The following is a 22,628-nucleotide window of genomic DNA, read 5'->3' on the forward strand; positions in this document are numbered from 1 at the left end:
AAGGATGAAGCTCAGCTTTCCTCAGTTGAGGACAAACACCAGGGAGGGGCAGACACCGTTAGTAGGCCGTAACCAAAGTTGAAGGCCAAATGCAGTTTAATTTCTGATACTATAGGCCGAAAGCCAGAAGGATGAAGCTCAGCTTTATTCAGTTGAGGAAAAACACCAGGGAGGGGCAGACACCGTTATTAGGCCCTAACCACCAATTTTTAAAAACACAGCACTTAATGAGAGCCAGAAGGTTGAAGCTCAGCTTTATTCAGTTGAGGAAAAACACCAGGCAGGAGCAGACACCGTTAGTAGGCCGTAACCAAAGTTGAAGGCCAAATGCAGTTTAATATCTGATACTATAGGCCCAAAGCCAGAAGGTTGAAGCTCAGCTTTATTCAGTTGAGGGCAAACACCAGGGAGGGGCAGACACCGTTAGTAGGCCCTAACCACCAATTTTTAAAAATACAGCACTTAATGAGAGCCAGAAGGTTGAAGCTCAGCTTTATTCAGTTGAGGAAAAACACCAGGGAGGGGCAGACACCGTTAGTAGGCCCTAACCACCAATTTTTGAAAACACAGCACTTAATGAGAGCCAGAAGGATGAAGCTCAGCTTTATTCAGTTGAGGACAAACACTAGGGAGGGGCAGACACCGTTAGTAGGCCGTAACCAAAGTTGAAGGACAAATGCAGTTTAATTTCTGATACTATAGGCCGAAAGCCAGAAGGATGAAGCTCAGCTTTATTCAGTTGAGGGCAAACACCAGGGAGGGGCAGACACCGTTAGTAGGCCGTAACCAAAGTTGAAGGCCAAATGCAGTTTAATATCTGATACTATAGGCCCAAAGCCAGAAGGTTGAAGCTCAGCTTTATTTAGTTGAGGGCAAACACCAGGGAGGGGCAGACACCGTTAGTAGGCCCTAACCACCAATTTTTGAAAACACAGCACTTAATGAGAGCCAGAAGGATGAAGCTCAGCTTTATTCAGTTGAGGACAAACACCAGGGAGGGGCAGACACCGTTAGTAGGCCGTAACCAAAGTTGAAGGCCAAATGCAGTTTAATTTCTGATACTATAGGCCGAAAGCCAGAAGGATGAAGCTCAGCTTTATTCAGTTGAGGGCAAACACCAGGGAGGGGCAGACACCGTTAGTAGGCCATAACCAATGTTGAAGGCCAAATGCAGTTTAATTTCTGATACTATAGGCCGAAAGCCAGAAGGTTGAAGCTCAGCTTTATTCAGTTGAGGAAAAACACCAGGGAGGGGCAGACACCGTTAGTAGGCCCTAACCACCAATTTTTAAAAACACAGCACTTAATGAGAGCCAGAAGGTTGAAGCTCAGCTTTATTCAGTTGAGGAAAAACACCAGGCAGGGGCAGACACCGTTAGTAGGCCGTAACCAAAGTTGAAGGCCAAATGCAGTTTAATATCTGATACTATAGGCCCAAAGCTAGAAGGTTGAAGCTCAGCTTTATTCAGTTGAGGGCGAACACCAGGGAGGGGCAGACACCGTTAGTAGGCCCTAACCACCAATTTTTGAAAACACAGCACTTAATGAGAGCCAGAAGGATGAATCTCAGCTTTATTCAGTTGAGGACAAACACCAGGGAGGGGCAGACACCGTTAGTAGGCCGTAACCAAAGTTGAAGGCCAAATGCAGTTTAATTTCTGATACTATAGGCCGAAAGCCAGAAGGATGAAGCTCAGCTTTCCTCAGTTGAGGACAAACACCAGGGAGGGGCAGACACCGTTAGTAGGCCGTAACCAAAGTTGAAGGCCAAATGCAGTTTAATTTCTGATACTATAGGCCGAAAGCCAGAAGGATGAAGCTCAGCTTTATTCAGTTGAGGAAAAACACCAGGGAGGGGCAGACACCGTTATTAGGCCCTAACCACCAATTTTTAAAAACACAGCACTTAATGAGAGCCAGAAGGTTGAAGCTCAGCTTTATTCAGTTGAGGAAAAACACCAGGCAGGAGCACACACCGTTAGTAGGCCGTAACCAAAGTTGAAGGCCAAATGCAGTTTAATATCTGATACTATAGGCCCAAAGCCAGAAGGTTGAAGCTCAGCTTTATTCAGTTGAGGGCAAACACCAGGGAGGGGCAGACACCGTTAGTAGGCCCTAACCACCAATTTTTAAAAATACAGCACTTAATGAGAGCCAGAAGGTTGAAGCTCAGCTATATTCAGTTGAGGAAAAACACCAGGGAGGGGCAGACACCGTTAGTAGGCCCTAACCACCAATTTTTGAAAACACAGCACTTAATGAGAGCCAGAAGGATGAAGCTCAGCTTTATTCAGTTGAGGACAAACACTAGGGGGGGGCAGACACCGTTAGTAGGCCGTAACCAAAGTTGAAGGACAAATGCAGTTTAATTTCTGATACTATAGGCCGAAAGCCAGAAGGATGAAGCTCAGCTTTATTCAGTTGAGGGCAAACACCAGGGAGGGGCAGACACCGTTAGTAGGCCGTAACCAAAGTTGAAGGCCAAATGCAGTTTAATATCTGATACTATAGGCCCAAAGCCAGAAGGTTGAAGCTCAGCTTTATTTAGTTGAGGGCAAACACCAGGGAGGGGCAGACACCGTTAGTAGGCCCTAACCACCAATTTTTGAAAACACAGCACTTAATGAGAGCCAGAAGGATGAAGCTCAGCTTTATTCAGTTGAGGACAAACACCAGGGAGGGGCAGACACCGTTAGTAGGCCGTAACCAAAGTTGAAGGCCAAATGCAGTTTAATTTCTGATACTATAGGCCGAAAGCCAGAAGGATGAAGCTCAGCTTTATTCAGTTGAGGGCAAACACCAGGGAGGGGCAGACACCGTTAGTAGGCCGTAACCAAAGTTGAAGGCCAAATGCAGTTTAATTTCTGATACTATAGGCCGAAAGCCAGAAGGTTGAAGCTCAGCTTTATTCAGTTGAGGAAAAACACCAGGGAGGGGCAGACACCGTTAGTAGGCCCTAACCACCAATTTTTAAAAACACAGCACTTAATGAGAGCCAGAAGGTTGAAGCTCAGCTTTATTCAGTTGAGGAAAAACACCAGGCAGGGGCAGACACCGTTAGTAGGCCGTAACCAAAGTTGAAGGCCAAATGCAGTTTAATATCTGATACTATAGGCCCAAAAGCCAGAAGGTTGAAGCTCAGCTTTATTCAGTTGAGGGCAAACACCAGGGAGGGGCAGACACCGTTAGTAGGCCCTAACCACCAATTTTTGAAAACACAGCACTTAATAAGAGCCAGAAGGATGAAGCTCAGCTTTATTCAGTTGAGGACAAACACCAGGGAGGGGCAGACACCGTTAGTAGGCCGTAACCAAAGTTGAAGGCCAAATGCAGTTTAATTTCAGATAATATAGGCCGAAAGCCAGAAGGATGAAGCTCAGCTTTATTCAGTTGAGGGCAAACACCAGGGAGGGGCAGACACCGTTAGTAGGCCCTAACCACCAATTTTTAAAAACACAGCACTTAATTAGAGCCAGAAGGTTGAAGCTCAGCTTTATTCAGTTGAGGAAAAACACCAGGCAGGGGCAGACACCGTTAGTAGGCCGTAACCAAAGTTGAAGGCCAAATGCAGTTTAACATCTGATACTATAGGCCCAAAGCCAGAAGGTTGAAGCTCAGCTTTATTCAGTTGAGGGCAAACACCAGGGAGGGGCAGACACCGTTATTAGGCCCTAACCACCAATTTTTAAAAACACAGCACTTAATGAGAGCCAGAAGGTTGAAGCTCAGCTTTATTCAGTTGAGGAAAAACACCAGGGAGGGGCAGACACCGTTAGTAGGCCCTAATCACCAATTTTTGAAAACACAGCACTTAATGAGAGCCAGAAGGATGAAGCTCAGCTTTATTCAGTTGAGGACAAACACCAGGGAGGGGCAGACACCGTTAGTAGGCCGTAACCAAAGTTGAAGGCCAAATGCAGTTTAATTTCTGATACTATAGGCCGAAAGCCAGAAGGATGAAGCTCAGCTTTATTCAGTAGAGGGCAAACACCAGGGAGGGGCAGACACCGTTAGTAGGCCCTATCCACCAATTTTTGAAAACACAGCACTTAATAAGAGCCAGAAGGATGAAGCCCAGCTTTATTCAGTTGAGGACAAACACCAGGGAGGGGCAGACACCGTTAGTAGGCCCTAACCACCAATTTTTAAAAACACAGCACTTAATTAGAGCCAGAAGGTTGAAGCTCAGCTTTATTCAGTTGAGGACAAACACCAGGGAGGGGCAGACACCGTTAGTAGGCCGTAACCAAAGTTGAAGGCCAAATGCAGTTTAATTTCTGATACTATAGGCCGAAAGCCAGAAGGATGAAGCTCAGCTTTATTCAGTTGAGGGCAAACACCAGGGAGGGGCAGACACCGTTAGTAGGCCATAACCAATGTTGAAGGCCAAATGCAGTTTAATTTCTGATACTATAGGCCGAAAGCCAGAAGGTTGAAGCTCAGCTTTATTCAGTTGAGGAAAAACACCAGGGAGGGGCAGACACCGTTAGTAGGCCCTAACCACCAATTTTTAAAAACACAGCACTTAATGAGAGCCAGAAGGTTGAAGCTCAGCTTTATTCAGTTGAGGAAAAACACCAGGCAGGGGCAGACACCGTTAGTAGGCCGTAACCAAAGTTGAAGGCCAAATGCAGTTTAATATCTGATACTATAGGCCCAAAGCCAGAAGGTTGAAGCTCAGCTTTATTCAGTTGAGGGCAAACACCAGGGAGGGGCAGACACCGTTAGTAGGCCCTAACCACCAATTTTTGAAAACACAGCACTTAATGAGAGCCAGAAGGATGAAGCTCAGCTTTATTCAGTTGAGGACAAACACCAGGGAGGGGCAGACACCGTTAGTAGGCCGTAACCAAAGTTGAAGGCCAAATGCAGTTTAATTTCTGATACTATAGGCCGAAAGCCAGAAGGATGAAGCTCAGCTTTCCTCTGTTGAGGACAAACACCAGGGAGGGGCAGACACCGTTAGTAGGCCGTAACCAAAGTTGAAGGCCAAATGCAGTTTAATTTCTGATACTATAGGCCGAAAGCCAGAAGGATGAAGCTCAGCTTTATTCAGTTGAGGAAAAACACCAGGGAGGGGCAGACACCGTTATTAGGCCCTAACCACCAATTTGTAAAAACACAGCACTTAATGAGAGCCAGAAGGTTGAAGCTCAGCTTTATTCAGTTGAGGAAAAACACCAGGCAGGAGCAGACACCGTTAGTAGGCCGTAACCAAAGTTGAAGTCCAAATGCAGTTTAATATCTGATACTATAGGCCCAAAGCCAGAAGGTTGAAGCTCAGCTTTATTCAGTTGAGGGCAAACACCAGGGAGGGGCAGACACCGTTAGTAGGCCCTAACCACCAATTTTTAAAAATACAGCACTTAATGAGAGCCAGAAGGTTGAAGCTCAGCTTTATTCAGTTGAGGAAAAACACCAGGGAGGGGCAGACACCGTTAGTAGGCCCTAACCACCAATTTTTGAAAACACAGCACTTAATGAGAGCCAGAAGGATGAAGCTCAGCTTTATTCAGTTGAGGACAAACACTAGGGAGGGGCAGACACCGTTAGTAGGCCGTAACCAAAGTTGAAGGCCAAATGCAGTTTAATTTCTGATACTATAGGCCGAAAGCCAGAAGGATGAAGCTCAGCTTTATTCAGTTGAGGGCAAACACCAGGGAGGGGCAGACACCGTTAGTAGGCCGTAACCAAAGTTGAAGGCCAAATGCAGTTTAATATCTGATACTATAGGCCCAAAGCCAGAAGGTTGAAGCTCAGCTTTATTCAGTTGAGGGCAAACACCAGGGAGGGGCAGACACCGTTAGTAGGCCCTAACCACCAATTTTTAAAAACACAGCACTTAATGAGAGCCAGAAGGTTGAAGCTCAGCTTTATTCAGTTGAGGAAAAACACCAGGGAGGGGCAGACACCGTTAGTAGGCCCTAACCACCAATTTTTAAAAACACAGCACTTAATGAGTGCCAGAAGGTTGAAGCTCAGCTTTATTCAGTTGAGGAAAAACACCAGGCAGGGGCAGACACCGTTAGTAGGCCGTAACCAAAGTTGAAGGCCAAATGCAGTTTAATATCTGATACTATAGGCCGAAAGCCAGAAGGTTGAAGCTCAGCTTTATTCAGTTGAGGAAAAACACCAGGGAGGGGCAGACACCGTTAGTAGGCCCTAACCACCAATTTTTAAAAACACAGCACTTAATGAGAGCCAGAAGGTTGAAGCTCAGCTTTATTCAGTTGAGGAAAAACACCAGGCAGGGGCAGACACCGTTAGTAGGCCGTAACCAAAGTTGAAGGCCAAATGCAGTTTAATATCTGATACTATAGGCCCAAAAGCCAGAAGGTTGAAGCTCAGCTTTATTCAGTTGAGGGCAAACACCAGGGAGGGGCAGACACCGTTAGTAGGCCCTAACCACAAATTTTGAAAACACAGCACTTAATGAGAGCCAGAAGGATGAAGCTCAGCTTTATTCGGTTGAGGACAAACACCAGGCAGGGGCAGACACCGTTAGTAGGCCGTAACCAAAGTTGAAGGCCAAATGCAGTTTAATATCTGATACTATAGGCCCAAAGCCAGAAGGTTGAAGCTCAGCTTTATTCAGTAGAGGGCAAACACCAGGGAGGGGCAGACACCGTTAGTAGGCCCTAACCACCAATTTTTGAAAACACAGCACTTAATAAGAGCCAGAAGGATGAAGCTCAGCTTTATTCAGTTGAGGACAAACACCAGGGAGGGGCAGACACCGTTAGTAGGCCGTAACCAAAGTTGAAGGCAAATGCAGTTTAATTTCAGATAATATAGGCCGAAAGCCAGAAGGATGAAGCTCAGCTTTATTCAGTTGAGGGCAAACACCAGGGAGGGGCAGACACCGTTAGTAGGCCCTAACCACCAATTTTTAAAAACACAGCACTTAATTAGAGCCAGAAGGTTGAAGCTCAGCTTTATTCAGTTGAGGAAAAACACCAGGCAGGGGCAGACACCGTTAGTAGGCCGTAACCAAAGTTGAAGGCCAAATGCAGTTTAACATCTGATACTATAGGCCCAAAGCCAGAAGGTTGAAGCTCAGCTTTATTCAGTTGAGGGCAAACACCAGGGAGGGGTAGACACCGTTATTAGGCCCTAACCACCAATTTTTAAAAACACAGCACTTAATGAGAGCCAGAAGGTTGAAGCTCAGCTTTATTCAGTTGAGGAAAAACACCAGGGAGGGGCAGACACCGTTAGTAGGCCCTAATCACCAATTTTTGAAAACACAGCACTTAATGAGAGCCAGAAGGATGAAGCTCAGCTTTATTCAGTTGAGGACAAACACCAGGGAGGGGCAGACACCGTTAGTAGGCCGTAACCAAAGTTGAAGGCCAAATGCAGTTTAATTTCTGATACTATAGGCCGAAAGCCAGAAGGATGAAGCTCAGCTTTATTCAGTTGAGGGCAAACACCAGGGAGGGGCAGACACCGTTAGTAGGCCATAACCAATGTTGAAGGCCAAATGCAGTTTAATTTCTGATACTATAGGCCGAAAGCCAGAAGGTTGAAGCTCAGCTTTATTCAGTTGAGGAAAATACACCAGGGAGGGGCAGACACCGTTAGTAGGCCCTAACCACCAATTTTTAAAAACACAGCACTTAATGAGAGCCAGAAGGTTGAAGCTCAGCTTTATTCAGTTGAGGAAAAACACCAGGCAGGGGCAGACACCGTTAGTAGGCCGTAACCAAAGTTGAAGGCCAAATGCAGTTTAATATCTGATACTATAGGCCCAAAGCCAGAAGGTTGAAGCTCAGCTTTATTCAGTTGAGGGCGAACACCAGGGAGGGGCAGACACCGTTAGTAGGCCCTAACCACCAATTTTTGAAAACACAGCACTTAATGAGAGCCAGAAGGATGAAGCTCAGCTTTATTCAGTTGAGGACAAACACCAGGGAGGGGCAGACACCGTTAGTAGGCCGTAACCAAAGTTGAAGGCCAAATGCAGTTTAATTTCTGATACTATAGGCCGAAAGCCAGAAGGATGAAGCTCAGCTTTCCTCAGTTGAGGACAAACACCAGGGAGGGGCAGACACCGTTAGTAGGCCGTAACCAAAGTTGAAGGCCAAATGCAGTTTAATTTCTGATACTATAGGCCGAAAGCCAGAAGGATGAAGCTCAGCTTTATTCAGTTGAGGAAAAACACCAGGGAGGGGCAGACACCGTTATTAGGCCCTAACCACCAATTTTTAAAAACACAGCACTTAATGAGAGCCAGAAGGTCGAAGCTCAGCTTTATTCAGTTGAGGAAAAACACCAGGGAGGGGCAGACACCGTTAGTAGGCCCTAACCACCAATTTTTAAAAACACAGCACTTAATGAGAGCCAGAAGGTTGAAGCTCAGCTTTATTCAGTTGAGGAAAAACACCAGGAAGGAGCAGACACCGTTAGTAGGCCGTAACCAAAGTTGAAGGCCATATGCAGTTTAATATCTGATACTATAGGCCCAAAGCCAGAAGGTTGAAGCTCAGCTTTATTCAGTTGAGGGCAAACACCAGGGAGGGGCAGACACCGTTAGTAGGCCCTAACCACCAATTTTTAAAAATACAGCACTTAATGAGAGCCAGAAGGTTGAAGCTCAGCTTTATTCAGTTGAGGAAAAACACCAGGGAGGGGCAGACACCGTTAGTAGGCCCTAACCACCAATTTTTGAAAACACAGCACTTAATGAGAGCCAGAAGGATGAAGCTCAGCTTTATTCAGTTGAGGACAAACACTAGGGAGGGGCAGACACCGTTAGTAGGCCGTAACCAAAGTTGAAGGACAAATGCAGTTTTATATCTGATACTATAGGCCGAAAGCCAGAAGGATGAAGCTCAGCTTTATTCAGTTGAGGGCAAACACCAGGGAGGGGCAGACACTGTTAGTAGGCCGTAACCAAAGTTGAAGGCCAAATGCAGTTTAATATCTGATACTATAGGCCCAAAGCCAGAAGGTTGAAGCTCAGCTTTATTTAGTTGAGGGCAAACACCAGGGAGGGGCAGACACCGTTAGTAGGCCCTAACCACCAATTTTTGAAAACACAGCACTTAATGAGAGCCAGAAGGATGAAGCTCAGCTTTATTCAGTTGAGGACAAACACCAGGGAGGGGCAGACACCGTTAGTAGGCCGTAACCAAAGTTAAAGGCCAAATGCAGTTTAATTTCTGATACTATAGGCCGAAAGCCAGAAGGATGAAGCTCAGCTTTATTCAGTTGAGGGCAAACACCAGGGAGGGGCAGACACCGTTAGTAGGCCGTAACCAAAGTTGAAGGCCAAATGCAGTTTAATTTCTGATACTATAGGCCGAAAGCCAGAAGGTTGAAGCTCAGCTTTATTCAGTTGAGGAAAAACACCAGGGAGGGGCAGACACCGTTAGTAGGCCCTAACCACCAATTTTTAAAAACACAGCACTTAATGAGAGCCAGAAGGTTGAAGCTCAGCTTTATTCAGTTGAGGAAAAACACCAGGCAGGGGCAGACACCGTTAGTAGGCCGTAACCAAAGTTGAAGGCCAAATGCAGTTTAATATCTGATACTATAGGCCCAAAAGCCAGAAGGTTGAAGCTCAGCTTTATTCAGTTGAGGGCAAACACCAGGGAGGGGCAGACACCGTTAGTAGGCCCTAACCACCAATTTTTGAAAACACAGCACTTAATGAGAGCCAGAAGGATGAAGCTCAGCTTTATTCAGTTGTGGACAAACACCAGGCAGGGGCAGACACCGTTAGTAGGCCGTAACCAATGTTGAAGGCCAAATGCAGTTTAATATCTGATACAATAGGCCCAAAGCCAGAAGGTTGAAGCTCAGCTTTATTCAGTTGAGGGCAAACACCAGGGAGGGGCAGACACCGTTAGTAGGCCCTAACCACCAATTTTTGAAAACACAGCACTTAATGAGAGCCAGAAGGATGAAGCTCAGCTTTATTCAGTTGAGGACAAACACCAGGGAGGGGCAGACACCGTTTGTAGGCCGTAACCAAAGTTGAAGGCCAAATGCAGTTTAATTTCTGATACTATAGGCCGAAAGCCAGAAGGATGAAGCTCAGCTTTCCTCAGTTGAGGACAAACACCAGGGAGGGGCAGACACCGTTAGTAGGCCGTAACCAAAGTTGAAGGCCAAATGCAGTTTAATTTCTGATACTATAGGCCGAAAGCCAGAAGGATGAAGCTCAGCTTTATTCAGTTGAGGAAAAACACCAGGGAGGGGCAGACACCGTTATTAGGCCCTAACCACCAATTTTTAAAAACACAGCACTTAATGAGAGCCAGAAGGTTGAAGCTCAGCTTTATTCAGTTGAGGAAAAACACCAGGCAGGAGCAGACACCGTTAGTAGGCCGTAACCAATGTTGAAGGCCAAATGCAGTTTAATATCTGATACTATAGGCCCAAAGCCAGAAGGTTGAAGCTCAGCTTTATTCAGTAGAGGGCAAACACCAGGGAGGGGCAGACACCGTTAGTAGGCCCTAACCACCAATTTTTGAAAACACAGCACTTAATAAGAGCCAGAAGGATGAAGCTCAGCTTTATTCAGTTGAGGACAAACACCAGGGAGGGGCAGACACCGTTAGTAGGCCGTAACCAAAGTTGAAGGCCAAATGCAGTTTAATTTCAGATAATATAGGCCGAAAGCCAGAAGGATGAAGCTCAGCTTTATTCAGTTGAGGGCAAACACCAGGGAGGGGCAGACACCGTTAGTAGGCCCTAACCACTAATTTTTAAAAACACAGCACTTAATTAGAGCCAGAAGGTTGAAGCTCAGCTTTATTCAGTTGAGGAAAAACACCAGGCAGGGGCAGACACCGTTAGTAGGCCGTAACCAAAGTTGAAGGCCAAATGCAGTTTAACATCTGATACTATAGGCCCAAAGCCAGAAGGTTGAAGCTCAGCTTTATTCAGTTGAGGGCAAACACCAGGGAGGGGCAGACACCGTTAGTAGGCCCTAACCACCAATTTTTAAAAACACAGCACTTAATGAGAGCCAGAAGGTTGAAGCTCAGCTTTATTCAGTTGAGGAAAAACACCAGGGAGGGGCAGACACCGTTAGTAGGCCCTAACCACCAATTTTTGAAAACACAGCACTTAATAAGAGCCAGAAGGATGAAGCTCAGCTTTATTCAGTTGAGGACAAACACCAGGGAGGGGCAGACACCGTTAGTAGGCCGTAACCAAAGTTGAAGGCCAAATGCAGTTTAATTTCTGATACTATAGGCCGAAAGCCAGAAGGTTGAAGCTCAGCTTTATTCAGTTGAGGAAAAACACCAGGGAGGGGCAGACACCGTTAGTAGGCCCTAACCACCAATTTTTAAAAACACAGCACTTAATGAGTGCCAGAAGGTTGAAGCTCAGCTTTATTCAGTTGAGGAAAAACACCAGGCAGGGGCAGACACCGTTAGTAGGCCGTAACCAAAGTTGAAAGCCAAATGCAGTTTAATATCTGATACTATAGGCCGAAAGCCAGAAGGTTGAAGCTCAGCTTTATTCAGTTGAGGAAAAACACCAGGGAGGGGCAGACACCGTTAGTAGGCCCTAACCACCAATTTTTAAAAACACAGCACTTAATGAGAGCCAGAAGGTTGAAGCCCAGCTTTATTCAGTTGAGGAAAAACACCAGGCAGGGGCAGACACCGTTAGTAGGCCGTAACCAAAGTTGAAGGCCAAATGCAGTTTAATATCTGATACTATAGGCCCAAAAGCCAGAAGGTTGAAGCTCAGCTTTATTCAGTTGAGGGCAAACACCAGGGAGGGGCAGACACCGTTAGTAGGCCCTAACCACCAATTTTTGAAAACACAGCACTTAATGAGAGCCAGAAGGATGAAGCTCAGCTTTATTCAGTTGAGGACAAACACCAGGCAGGGGCAGACACCGTTAGTAGGCCGTAACCAAAGTTGAAGGCCAAATGCAGTTTAATATCTGATACTATAGGCCCAAAGCCAGAAGGTTGAAGCTCAGCTTTATTCAGTGGAGGGCAAACACCAGGGAGGGGCAGACACCGTTAGTAGGCCCTAACCACCAATTTTTGAAAACACAGCACTTAATAAGAGCCAGAAGGATGAAGCTCAGCTTTATTCAGTTGAGGACAAACACCAGGGAGGGGCAGACACCGTTAGTAGGCCGTAACCAAAGTTGAAGGCCAAATGCAGTTTAATTTCAGATAATATAGGCCGAAAGCCAGAAGGATGAAGCTCAGCTTTATTCAGTTGAGGGCAAACACCAGGGAGGGGCAGACACCGTTAGTAGGCCGTAACCACCAATTTTTAAAATCACAGCACTTAATTAGAGCCAGAAGGTTGAAGCTCAGCTTTATTCAGTTGAGGAAAAACACCAGGCAGGGGCAGACACCGTTAGTAGGCCGTAACCAAAGTTGAAGGCCAAATGCAGTTTAACATCTGATACTATAGGCCCAAAGCCAGAAGGTTGAAGCTCAGCTTTATTCAGTTGAGGGCAAACACCAGGGAGGGGCAGACACCGTTATTAGGCCCTAACCACCAATTTTTAAAAACACAGCACTTAATGAGGGCCAGAAGGTTGAAGCTCAGCTTTATTCAGTTGAGGAAAAACACCAGGGAGGGGCAGACACCGTTAGTAGGCCCTAATCACCAATTTTTGAAAACACAGCACTTAATGAGAGCCAGAAGGATGAAGCTCAGCTTTATTCAGTTGAGGACAAACACCAGGGAGGGGCAGACACCGTTAGTAGGCCGTAACCAAAGTTGAAGGCCAAATGCAGTTTAATTTCTGATACTATAGGCCGAAAGCCAGAAGGATGAAGCTCAGCTTTATTCAGTTGAGGGCAAACACCAGGGAGGGGCAGACACCGTTAGTAGGCCATAACCAATGTTGAAGGCCAAATGCAGTTTAATTTCTGATACTATAGGCCGAAAGCCAGAAGGTTGAAGCTCAGCTTTATTCAGTTGAGGAAAAACACCAGGGAGGGGCAGACACCGTTAGTAGGCCCTAACCACCAATTTTTAAAAACACAGCACTTAATGAGAGCCAGAAGGTTGAAGCTCAGCTTTATTCAGTTGAGGAAAAACACCAGGCAGGGGCAGACACCGTTAGTAGGCCGTAACCAAAGTTGAAGGCCAAATGCAGTTTAATATCTGATACTATAGGCCCAAAGCCAGAAGGTTGAAGCTCAGCTTTATTCAGTTGAGGGCAAACACCAGGGAGGGGCAGACACCGTTAGTAGGCCCTAACCACCAATTTTTGAAAACACAGCACTTAATGAGAGCCAGAAGGATGAAGCTCAGCTTTATTCAGTTGAGGACAAACACCAGGGAGGGGCAGACACCGTTAGTAGGCCGTAACCAAAGTTGAAGGCCAAATGCAGTTTAATTTCTGATACTATAGGCCGAAAGCCAGAAGGATGAAGCTCAGCTTTCCTCAGGTGAGGACAAACACCAGGGAGGGGCAGACACCGTTAGTAGGCCGTAACCAAAGTTGAAGGCCAAATGCAGTTTAATTTCTGATACTATAGGCCGAAAGCCAGAAGGATGAAGCTCAGCTTTATTCAGTTGAGGAAAAACACCAGGGAGGGGCAGACACCGTTATTAGGCCCTAACCACCAATTTTTAAAAACACAGCACTTAATGAGAGCCAGAAGGTTGAAGCTCAGCTTTATTCAGTTGAGGAAAAACACCAGGCAGGAGCAGACACCGTTAGTAGGCCGTAACCAAAGTTGAAGGCCAAATGCAGTTTAATATCTGATACTATAGGCCCAAAGCCAGAAGGTTGAAGCTCAGCTTTATTCAGTTGAGGGCAAACACCAGGGAGGGGCAGACACCGTTAGTAGGCCCTAACCACCAATTTTTAAAAATACAGCACTTAATGAGAGCCAGAAGGTTGAAGCTCAGCTTTATTTAGTTGAGGAAAAACACCAGGGAGGGGCAGACACCGTTAGTAGGCCCTAACCACCAATTTTTGAAAACACAGCACTTAATGAGAGCCAGAAGGATGAAGCTCAGCTTTATTCAGTTGAGGACAAACACTAGGGAGGGGCAGACACCGTTAGTAGGCCGTAACCAAAGTTGAAGGACAAATGCAGTTTAATTTCTGATACTATAGGCCGAAAGCCAGAAGGATGAAGCTCAGCTTTATTCAGTTGAGGGCAAACACCAGGGAGGGGCAGACACCGTTAGTAGGCCCTAACCACCAATTTTTGAAAACACAGCACTTAATAAGAGCCAGAAGGATGAAGCTCAGCTTTATTCAGTTGAGGACAAACACCAGGGAGGGGCAGACACCGTTAGTAGGCCGTAACCAAAGTTGAAGGCCAAATGCAGTTTAATTTCAGATAATATAGGCCGAAAGCCAGAAGGATGAAGCTCAGCTTTATTCAGTTGAGGGCAAACACCAGGGAGGGGCAGACACCGTTAGTAGGCCCTAACCACTAATTTTTAAAAACACAGCACTTAATTAGAGCCAGAAGGTTGAAGCTCAGCTTTATTCAGTTGAGGAAAAACACCAGGCAGGGGCAGACACCGTTAGTAGGCCGTAACCAAAGTTGAAGGCCAAATGCAGTTTAACATCTGATACTATAGGCCCAAAGCCAGAAGGTTGAAGCTCAGCTTTATTCAGTTGAGGGCAAACACCAGGGAGGGGCAGACACCGTTAGTAGGCCCTAACCACCAATTTTTAAAAACACAGCACTTAATGAGAGCCAGAAGGTTGAAGCTCAGCTTTATTCAGTTGAGGAAAAACACCAGGGAGGGGCAGACACCGTTAGTAGGCCCTAACCACCAATTTTTGAAAACACAGCACTTAATAAGAGCCAGAAGGATGAAGCTCAGCTTTATTCAGTTGAGGACAAACACCAGGGAGGGGCAGACACCGTTAGTAGGCCGTAACCAAAGTTGAAGGCCAAATGCAGTTTAATTTCTGATACTATAGGCCGAAAGCCAGAAGGTTGAAGCTCAGCTTTATTCAGTTGAGGAAAAACACCAGGGAGGGGCAGACACCGTTAGTAGGCCGTAACCAAAGTTGAAGGCCAAATGCAGTTTAATTTCTGATACTATGGGCCGAAAGCCAGAAGGTTGAAGCTCAGCTTTATTCAGTTGAGGAAAAACACCAGGGAGGGGCAGACACCGTTAGTAGGCCCTAACCACCAATTTTTAAAAACACAGCACTTAATGAGTGCCAGAAGGTTGAAGCTCAGCTTTATTCAGTTGAGGAAAAACACCAGGCAGGGGCAGACACCGTTAGTAGGCCGTAACCAAAGTTGAAAGCCAAATGCAGTTTAATATCTGATACTATAGGCCGAAAGCCAGAAGGTTGAAGCTCAGCTTTATTCAGTTGAGGAAAAACACCAGGGAGGGGCAGACACCGTTAGTAGGCCCTAACCACCAATTTTTAAAAACACAGCACTTAATGAGAGCCAGAAGGTTGAAGCCCAGCTTTATTCAGTTGAGGAAAAACACCAGGCAGGGGCAGACACCGTTAGTAGGCCGTAACCAAAGTTGAAGGCCAAATGCAGTTTAATATCTGATACTATAGGCCCAAAAGCCAGAAGGTTGAAGCTCAGCTTTATTCAGTTGAGGGCAAACACCAGGGAGGGGCAGACACCGTTAGTAGGCCCTAACCACCAATTTTTGAAAACACAGCACTTAATGAGAGCCAGAAGGATGAAGCTCAGCTTTATTCAGTTGAGGACAAACACCAGGCAGGGGCAGACACCGTTAGTAGGCCGTAACCAAAGTTGAAGGCCAAATGCAGTTTAATATCTGATACTATAGGCCCAAAGCCAGAAGGTTGAAGCTCAGCTTTATTCAGTAGAGGGCAAACACCAGGGAGGGGCAGACACCGTTAGTAGGCCCTAACCACCAATTTTTGAAAACACAGCACTTAATAAGAGCCAGAAGGATGAAGCTCAGCTTTATTCAGTTGAGGACAAACACCAGGGAGGGGCAGACACCGTTAGTAGGCCGTAACCAAAGTTGAAGGCCAAATGCAGTTTAATTTCAGATAATATAGGCCGAAAGCCAGAAGGATGAAGCTCAGCTTTATTCAGTTGAGGGCAAACACCAGGGAGGGGCAGACACCGTTAGTAGGCCGTAACCACCAATTTTTAAAATCACAGCACTTAATTAGAGCCAGAAGGTTGAAGCTCAGCTTTATTCAGTTGAGGAAAAACACCAGGCAGGGGCAGACACCGTTAGTAGGCCGTAACCAAAGTTGAAGGCCAAATGCAGTTTAACATCTGATACTATAGGCCCAAAGCCAGAAGGTTGAAGCTCAGCTTTATTCAGTTGAGGGCAAACACCAGGGAGGGGCAGACACCGTTATTAGGCCCTAACCACCAATTTTTAAAAACACAGCACTTAATGAGGGCCAGAAGGTTGAAGCTCAGCTTTATTCAGTTGAGGAAAAACACCAGGGAGGGGCAGACACCGTTAGTAGGCCCTAATCACCAATTTTTGAAAACACAGCACTTAATGAGAGCCAGAAGGATGAAGCTCAGCTTTATTCAGTTGAGGACAAACACCAGGGAGGGGCAGACACCGTTAGTAGGCCGTAACCAAAGTTGAAGGCCAAATGCAGTTTAATTTCTGATACTATAGGCCGAAAGCCAGAAGGATGAAGCTCAGCTTTATTCAGTTGAGGGCAAACACCAGGGAGGGGCAGACACCGTTAGTAGGCCATAACCAATGTTGAAGGCCAAATGCAGTTTAATTTCTGATACTATAGGCCGAAAGCCAGAAGGTTGAAGCTCAGCTTTATTCAGTTGAGGAAAAACACCAGGGAGGGGCAGACACCGTTAGTAGGCCCTAACCACCAATTTTTAAAAACACAGCACTTAATGAGAGCCAGAAGGTTGAAGCTCAGCTTTATTCAGTTGAGGAAAAACACCAGGCAGGGGCAGACACCGTTAGTAGGCCGTAACCAAAGTTGAAGGCCAAATGCAGTTTAATATCTGATACTATAGGCCCAAAGCCAGAAGGTTGAAGCTCAGCTTTATTCAGTTGAGGGCAAACACCAGGGAGGGGCAGACACCGTTAGTAGGCCCTAACCACCAATTTTTGAAAACACAGCACTTAATGAGAGCCAGAAGGATGAAGCTCAGCTTTATTCAGTTGAGGACAAACACCAGGGAGGGGCAGACACCGTTAGTAGGCCGTAACCAAAGTTGAAGGCCAAATGCAGTTTAATTTCTGATACTATAGGCCGAAAGCCAGAAGGATGAAGCTCAGCTTTCCTCAGGTGAGGACAAACACCAGGGAGGGGCAGACACCGTTAGTAGGCCGTAACCAAAGTTGAAGGCCAAATGCAGTTTAATTTCTGATACTATAGGCCGAAAGCCAGAAGGATGAAGCTCAGCTTTATTCAGTTGAGGAAAAACACCAGGGAGGGGCAGACACCGTTATTAGGCCCTAACCACCAATTTTTAAAAACACAGCACTTAATGAGAGCCAGAAGGTTGAAGCTCAGCTTTATTCAGTTGAGGAAAAACACCAGGCAGGAGCAGACACCGTTAGTAGGCCGTAACCAAAGTTGAAGGCCAAATGCAGTTTAATATCTGATACTATAGGCCCAAAGCCAGAAGGTTGAAGCTCAGCTTTATTCAGTTGAGGGCAAACACCAGGGAGGGGCAGACACCGTTAGTAGGCCCTAACCACCAATTTTTAAAAATACAGCACTTAATGAGAGCCAGAAGGTTGAAGCTCAGCTTTATTTAGTTGAGGAAAAACACCAGGGAGGGGCAGACACCGTTAGTAGGCCCTAACCACCAATTTTTGAAAACACAGCACTTAATGAGAGCCAGAAGGATGAAGCTCAGCTTTATTCAGTTGAGGACAAACACTAGGGAGGGGCAGACACCGTTAGTAGGCCGTAACCAAAGTTGAAGGACAAATGCAGTTTAATTTCTGATACTATAGGCCGAAAGCCAGAAGGATGAAGCTCAGCTTTATTCAGTTGAGGGCAAACACCAGGGAGGGGCAGACACCGTTAGTAGGCCGTAACCAAAGTTGAAGGCCAAATGCAGTTTAATATCTGATACTATAGGCCCAAAGCCAGAAGGTTGAAGCTCAGCTTTATTCAGTTGAGGGCAAACACCAGGGAGGGGCAGACACCGTTAGTAGGCCCTAACCACCAATTTTTAAAAACACAGCACTTAATGAGAGCCAGAAGGATGAAGCTCAGTTTAATTCAGTTGAGGACAAACACCAGGGAGGGGCAGACACCGTTAGTAGGCCGTAACCAAAGTTGAAGGCCAAATGCAGTTTAATTTCAGATAATAAAGGCCGAAAGCCAGAAGGATGAAGCTCAGCTTTATTCAGTTGAGGACAAACACCAGGGAGGGGCAGACACCGTTAGTAGGCCCTAACCACCAATTTTTAAAAACACAGCACTTAATTAGAGCCAGAAGGTTGAAGCTCAGCTTTATTCAGTTGAGGAAAAACACCAGGCAGGAGCAGACACCGTTAGTAGGCCGTAACCAAAGTTGAAGGCCAAATGCAGTTTAATATCTGATACTATAGGCCCAAAGCCAGAAGGTTGAAGCTCAGCTTTATTCAGTTGAGGGCAAACACCAGGGAGGGGCAGACACCGTTAGTAGGCCCTAACCACCAATTTTTAAAAATACAGCACTTAATGAGAGCCAGAAGGTTGAAGCTCAGCTTTATTCAGTTGAGGAAAAACACCAGGGAGGGGCAGACACCGTTAGTAGGCCCGAACCACCAATTTTTGAAAACACAGCACTTAATGAGAGCCAGAAGGATGAAGCTCAGCTTTATTCAGTTGAGGACAAACACTAGGGAGGGGCAGACACCGTTAGTAGGCCGTAACCAAAGTTGAAGGACAAATGCAGTTTAATTTCTGATACTATAGGCCGAAAGCCAGAAGGATGAAGCTCAGCTTTATTCAGTTGAGGGCAAACACCAGGGAGGGGCAGACACCGTTAGTAGGCCGTAACCAAAGTTGAAGGCCAAATGCAGTTTAATATCTGATACTATAGGCCCAAAGCCAGAAGGTTGAAGCTCAGCTTTATTCAGTTGAGGGCAAACACCAGGGAGGGGCAGACACCGTTAGTAGGCCCTAACCACCAATTTTTAAAAACACAGCACTTAATGAGAGCCAGAAGGATGAAGCTCAGCTTTATTCAGTTGAGGACAAACACCAGGGAGGGGCAGACACCGTTAGTAGGCCGTAACCAAAGTTGAAGGCCAAATGCAGTTTAATTTCAGATAATAAAGGCCGAAAGCCAGAAGGATGAAGCTCAGCTTTATTCAGTTGAGGACAAACACCAGGGAGGGGCAGACACCGTTAGTAGGCCGTAACCAAAGTTGAAGGCCCAATGCAGTTTAATTTCAGATAATAAAGGCCGAAAGCCAGAAGGATGAAGCTCAGCTTTATTCAGTTGAGGACAAACACCAGGGAGGGGCAGACACCGTTAGTAGGCCGTAACCAAAGTTGAAGGCCAAATGCAGTTTAATTTCTGATACTATAGGCCGAAAGCCAGAAGGATGAAGCTCAGCTTTATTCAGTTGAGGGCAAACACCAGGGAGGGGCAGACACCGTTAGTAGGCCGTAACCAAAGTTGAAGGCCAAATGCAGTTTAATATCTGATACTATAGGCCCAAAGCCAGAAGGTTGAAGCTCAGCTTTATTCAGTTGAGGGCAAACACCAGGGAGGGGCAGACACCGTTAGTAGGCCCTAACCACCAATTTTTAAAAACACAGCACTTAATGAGAGCCAGAAGGATGAAGCTCAGCTTTATTCAGTTGAGGACAAACACCAGGGAGGGGCAGACACCGTTAGTAGGCCGTAACCAAAGTTGAAGGCCAAATGCAGTTTAATTTCAGATAATAAAGGCCGAAAGCCAGAAGGATGAAGCTCAGCTTTATTCAGTTGAGGACAAACACCAGGGAGGGGCAGACACCGTTAGTAGGCCGTAACCAAAGTTGAAGGCCAAATGCAGTTTAATTTCTGATACTATAGGCCGAAAGCCAGAAGGATGAAGCTCAGCTTTATTCAGTTGAGGAAAAACACCAGGGAGGGGCAGACACCGTTAGTAGGCCCTAACCACCAATTTTTAAAAACACAGCACTTAATTAGAGCCAGAAGGTTGAAGCTCAGCTTTATTCAGTTGAGGAAAAACACCAGGCAGGGGCAGACACCGTTAGTAGGCCGTAACCAAAGTTGAAGGCCAAATGCAGTTTAATATCTGATACTATAGGCCCAAAGCCAGAAGGTTGAAGCTCAGCTTTATTCAGTTGAGGGCAAACACCAGGGAGGGTCAGACACTGTTAGTAGGCCCTAACCACCAATTTTTAAACACACAGCACTTAATTAGAGCCAGAAGGTTGAAGCTCAGCTTTATTCAGTTGAGGAAAAACACCAGGCAGGGGCAGACACCGTTAGTAGGCCGTAACCAAAGTTGAAGGCCAAATGCAGTTTAACATCTGATACTATAGGCCCAAAGCCAGAAGGTTGAAGCTCAGCTTTATTCAGTTGAGGGCAAACACCAGGGAGGGGCAGACACCGTTATTAGGCCCTAACCACCAATTTTTAAAAACACAGCACTTAATGAGAGCCAGAAGGTTGAAGCTCAGCTTTATTCAGTTGAGGAAAAACACCAGGGAGGGGCAGACACCGTTAGTAGGCCCTAATCACCAATTTTTGAAAACACAGCACTTAATGAGAGCCAGAAGGATGAAGCTCAGCATTATTCAGTTGAGGACAAACACCAGGGAGGGGCAGACACCGTTAGTAGGCCGTAACCAAAGTTGAAGGCCAAATGCAGTTTAATTTCTGATACTATAGGCCGAAAGCCAGAAGGATGAAGCTCAGCTTTATTCAGTTGAGGAAAAACACCAGGGAGGGGGACACACCGTTATTAGGCCCTAACCACCAATTTTTAAAAACACAGCACTTAATGAGAGCCAGAAGGTTGAAGCTCAGCTTTATTCAGTTGAGGAAAAACACCAGGCAGGGGCAGACACCGTTAGTAGGCCGTAACCAAAGTTGAAGGCCAAATGCAGTTTAATATCTGATACTATAGGCCCAAAGCCAGAAGGTTGAAGCTCAGCTTTATTCAGTTGAGGAAAAACACCAGGCAGGAGCAGACACCGTTAGTAGGCCGTAACCAAAGTTGAAGGCCAAATGCAGTTTAATATCTGATACTATAGGCCCAAAGCCAGAAGGTTGAAGCTCAGCTTTATTCAGTAGAGGGCAAACACCAGGGAGGGGCAGACACCGTTAGTAGGCCCTAACCACCAATTTTTGAAAACACAGCACTTAATAAGAGCCAGAAGGATGAAGCTCAGCTTTATTCAGTTGAGGACAAACACCAGGGAGGGGCAGACACCGTTAGTAGGCCGTAACCAAAGTTGAAGGCCAAATGCAGTTTAATTTCAGATAATATAGGCCGAAAGCCAGAAGGATGAAGCTCAGCTTTATTCAGTTGAGGGCAAACACCAGGGAGGGGCAGACACCGTTAGTAGGCCGTAACCACCAATTTTTAAAATCACAGCACTTAATTAGAGCCAGAAGGTTGAAGCTCAGCTTTATTCAGTTGAGGAAAAACACCAGGCAGGGGCAGACACCGTTAGTAGGCCGTAACCAAAGTTGAAGGCCAAATGCAGTTTAACATCTGATACTATAGGCCCAAAGCCAGAAGGTTGAAGCTCAGCTTTATTCAGTTGAGGGCAAACACCAGGGAGGGGCAGACACCGTTATTAGGCCCTAACCACCAATTTTTAAAAACACAGCACTTAATGAGGGCCAGAAGGTTGAAGCTCAGCTTTATTCAGTTGAGGAAAAACACCAGGGAGGGGCAGACACCGTTAGTAGGCCCTAATCACCAATTTTTGAAAACACAGCACTTAATGAGAGCCAGAAGGATGAAGCTCAGCTTTATTCAGTTGAGGACAAACACCAGGGAGGGGCAGACACCGTTAGTAGGCCGTAACCAAAGTTGAAGGCCAAATGCAGTTTAATTTCTGATACTATAGGCCGAAAGCCAGAAGGATGAAGCTCAGCTTTATTCAGTTGAGGGCAAACACCAGGGAGGGGCAGACACCGTTAGTAGGCCATAACCAATGTTGAAGGCCAAATGCAGTTTAATTTCTGATACTATAGGCCGAAAGCCAGAAGGTTGAAGCTCAGCTTTATTCAGTTGAGGAAAAACACCAGGGAGGGGCAGACACCGTTAGTAGGCCCTAACCACCAATTTTTAAAAACACAGCACTTAATGAGAGCCAGAAGGTTGAAGCTCAGCTTTATTCAGTTGAGGAAAAACACCAGGCAGGGGCAGACACCGTTAGTAGGCCGTAACCAAAGTTGAAGGCCAAATGCAGTTTAATATCTGATACTATAGGCCCAAAGCCAGAAGGTTGAAGCTCAGCTTTATTCAGTTGAGGGCAAACACCAGGGAGGGGCAGACACCGTTAGTAGGCCCTAACCACCAATTTTTGAAAACACAGCACTTAATGAGAGCCAGAAGGATGAAGCTCAGCTTTATTCAGTTGAGGACAAACACCAGGGAGGGGCAGACACCGTTAGTAGGCCGTAACCAAAGTTGAAGGCCAAATGCAGTTTAATTTCTGATACTATAGGCCGAAAGCCAGAAGGATGAAGCTCAGCTTTCCTCAGGTGAGGACAAACACCAGGGAGGGGCAGACACCGTTA

Source organism: Ranitomeya variabilis, chromosome 5 (assembly GCF_051348905.1).
Source record: "Ranitomeya variabilis isolate aRanVar5 chromosome 5, aRanVar5.hap1, whole genome shotgun sequence".
Classification (NCBI taxonomy): Eukaryota; Metazoa; Chordata; class Amphibia; order Anura; family Dendrobatidae; genus Ranitomeya; species Ranitomeya variabilis.